The sequence below is a fragment of the Camelina sativa genome, chromosome 15, assembly GCF_030686135.1.
Source record: "Camelina sativa cultivar CO46 ecotype springtype chromosome 15, ASM3068613v1".
NCBI classification, from domain to species: Eukaryota; Viridiplantae; Streptophyta; class Magnoliopsida; order Brassicales; family Brassicaceae; genus Camelina; species Camelina sativa.
In genome coordinates, this window is record NC_141894.1 from 26,192,194 (window position 1) to 26,195,981 (window position 3,788).

General features: G+C 33.6%; 1 pseudogene across 1 annotated transcript; it reads left to right on the forward strand.

Moving 5' to 3' along the window:
* Positions 1–1,921: 1,921 nt before the first annotated feature.
* Positions 1,922–3,788, forward strand: LOC104748730 (F-box protein At2g15640 pseudogene; annotated as a pseudogene). Its single transcript, XR_015582204.1, has one exon. The product of XR_015582204.1 is annotated as an F-box protein At2g15640 pseudogene (transcript).

Consider the following 3,788-nt stretch of genomic DNA (forward strand, 5'->3'; position numbering starts at 1 on the left):
AACATCAAAAACATTTGAGAATCTAATTTATAAACAATATTTTATTTTCTTAATATTATTTTTAAAATGAATTAATTTGATTTTTTTGTTTCCTGAATTTTTAATTATTAATTTAAAGCAAAAAGTCAGTTTGTGCAATACATAATTTTTAAGTGTGAAATGTCTTTAATAAAATTTACTCTATTATTTTATGTTTTTCTTGACTTTTTCAAAATCAGGCACGGTAATCTTTTTATTTCTATGATTTTTAATTTGAAGTATAATTTTTATATGTGTCGCAATCATAAGAGTTGCTTACGTTTTAAACTAATATTTTTATAATACAATAACAAACTCTCGCAGCGTTAACTATCTAAACAATGAATTAAGTAGAACCTAAACTTTCATTTAAATCCAAAAAATTAAGCAAATTAAAAGTTTGATAAGTTCACAAAGTGTCTTAACTTTAACTCTCGTTGGCTAAAGATCACCTTTGTCACCTATGTTATTTTCAAGCAACTCAACAACACTTTTGGTGCCTCGATGAACCAACCTAAGATCATAATTTAGGTAGCTATCTAGCTTAAGCACTAAGAACAACAATAAATGAAGAACAATAAGATCAATACCCAAATCTAACAACCTAGCGTCAATTAATCATAGTCACCTTCTGAAACTCTAAACCCAGTTGAGAAACTACTCAGACATAGAGACAAAGATCCAGCAAATCAAGTATGGAGAAAGCATAACTGAATTGCAAAGTATAAACATATTAGGGTTTAGAAATCTTTTCCAAATTGTCAAGAATGATTAGAGATCCTCTCCTTTTGTTTACAAGAGCAGAAAAGTTGTCTAGAATAGAGAGTCTCCGGTTCTAAAAGCCAAACCTCTAGCTTATATACCAAAAGAAAGCATTAAAAGTTAGATCGGGTAAGGGACCGGTCGGTCCACCCTCTTTAATTGTCTCGGGCATAAGCAAGGCTTCGAGAGAACAATATTATCCAAATAATAAGCCAATGATTTAGTTTATTTCGCTGTTTAGATCCTTCCAAATCTTTACTTTTTTTTTGTTTGCTGAGAATGAATTAGGATCTTGTGAGTTGTGAGTGTAATGAACGTCAATTCTTTGTTCGAACTTCGAAAATCTAACTCCTCCATGAACTGCTTAAACTGGTCTTTTGCCTTTTACCGTGCCTTTAACCAAATCAAAGTTTCACACAAACTTGAAGGTTATACTCTCTCATTCTTCAGATCCATTTGTTTATCATAATTACCACTCGTCTTCTCAATTTCACTCAAAGAAGCTTTTGCTTATCGACGATATATGTAGCTAGTTTCCTGTAAGGGGTGTCAAAATGGGTGTAAACTCATGAGTTTACCTTTTAACAACAAAAAGACGAAAAAAAAAATCATGAGTTTATTCTGTTTGTCTATTATTTTAACAGGTATGGGTTAAGTTTTAAAATCCATATAAATAAATGGATTTTTTTGGGTTCGTCCACCAGGTTTGTGGGATTTGTAAAACCATTAGGGTTATGGGTTATCAATGTATTAATAAAGAAAACAAAAACAATATATATATATATATATATATAATTATATATGTATATTATAATCTATATGTATATATTACTATGTAAAATATCTTTTTTTTTAAGCAATTTATGTAAAACATCTAAAATAAATGTTAAGTTTTTCTTCTTTGCTAAAAGCAAAAACAAAAAGTAAATAATAATATACATGTCAATGATCTAAAATAAATGTAAAGTTTTTCTTTTTTTTTGCTAAAAATTAAAAAGAAAAAAAAAGGATTTGCTGTTAAGTTTTTCTTTTCTTGCTGAAAATTAAAAATAATATACATGTCAATGATCTAATTTCTGTTTTTGTTAACCGACTTAAAATCGGAACATATATATATTCACGAACTGTAATGGTAGCTAAAGCCTAAAGGTCTCTTGCTAGTTGCTAGGTTTCTCTAGGTCTAAGTTTTTATCATCCCTCTTTCCTCGGTTGATCGGCAAATCATGAGTTCATCGTCTCCCATATCGATTGCGAGACGATGGTAGCTAAGGTATCTTGCTAGTTGCTAGGTTTCTCTAGGTCTAAGTTTTTAACTATATCTCTCTTTCTTCGTGGGATCGCAAATCATGTTTTCATTATCTACCATATCATCGACTAATGATCACATCCTGGAGGAGATATTGTCGAGATTGCCTTCAAAGTCAGTCGCGAGGTTTCGTTGCGTGTCTAAGCGATGGGCATCAATGTTGAGTAGTCCATATTTCACGGAGTTGTTCTTGACCAGGTCCTTAGCTAAGCCACGCCTCTTATTCGCCATCGCAGAAAACGGCAACGAACAAGTAGACGTCTGTGTGTGGAACTTCTTATCGCTGCCTCAGCTTGAGTATCCATATGAGCAATCATCCTCATCGACCCTTGTAGCAACCGCGGAATTTTATGTGAGATTCTCTCCAGACAAAGTACGGATCAATCATCTGACTAACCTAAAATATTTTTCATGTGGCTACGCCTCTGGCTTGCTCTATATGTATGGTGATCGACATATGATATGTAACCCCATCACGGGACGGTATGCGATCCTACCTCATCGTTATACCTACAGAAAGGCGTATAGCTTTTTCGGGGTTGACCCGATTGAAAAGCAATACAAGGTATTGTCCATGGTTTATTACTGTGGTCCTGGCCATGATAAAATTCTTACACTTGAAGATGGAGATCTGACGTGGAGAAGGATCAAATGTCCCGTACGACATGATATTAAGAGTGATGGGGTATGCATCAACGGGGTTTTGTATTACTTGGGTGATACGTCGGATTGTATTAATGATGCCCATGTTGTGACGTCTGGTTATGTGATAGTTTGTTTTGATGTTAGGTCTGAAAAATTCACCTTTATTGATGTAGAAAGGTTTTGTCGATTGATAAATTACAAGGGTAAACTAGCTGTGATTTTTTGGGAGGATGATGAAGACATTTATGAGAAGTGTCATTTGGAGTCGGATGTCTACATTTATATTGAGAATAGTCTCGACGCTGAAGCTATTAATGAGTTACATGTGTGGGTTTTAGAGGATGTTGAGAAACAGGAATGGTCGAAATATGAATACACTTGGACGGATGATAGATTCTTCCGTTTTCACGTTTCTGTCGTTGGAGCGACTGCTTCGGGTGAAATAGTGTTTTCAATGCGCAAGTATATATCTAACGAACCGTTTTATGTTTTCTATTTCAATCCTGAAAAGAAGACACTCCAACGTGTTGAGATCCAAGGTTTTGGTGAAACTTTTAAGAAATGTTTAAGCGTTCGCACTTTTGTAAACCACGTAAAGGATCTTGATACTAATGATTTAAAACTACTCAAGTCAGTCCATTCTCCAGATTTATCAGATTCAGATTCAGATTCAGATTCAGATTCAGATTCAGACTAAGAAGTGAGAAGGGACAAAGAGAAGAAGATAGGGATGATCATTGGAGTTAGGACATTCCCATCCCTTATACTGCCATTGAGTGTCAAGAAAAATAAACAATAATATTTTTAATTTAATTTAATTATTTAATTGTTTTTTTTGTTTGTCCAACTAATCAAGTTATGACAGCTGTTGACACTGTGTCTTAGTTGTGCTGGACAGAGACACTTTTCATACATCTTTCTACCTTTTTCTTATTTTTTGAATTTTTTTATTTATCTGATCCTATGCCAAAGATGTGCAATGGGAGTGCTCTAAGAGCAATGGGCAATTGGGCATGTCATTTTGTACTCTTGTCTATACATGCGTTTTTATTGTCAA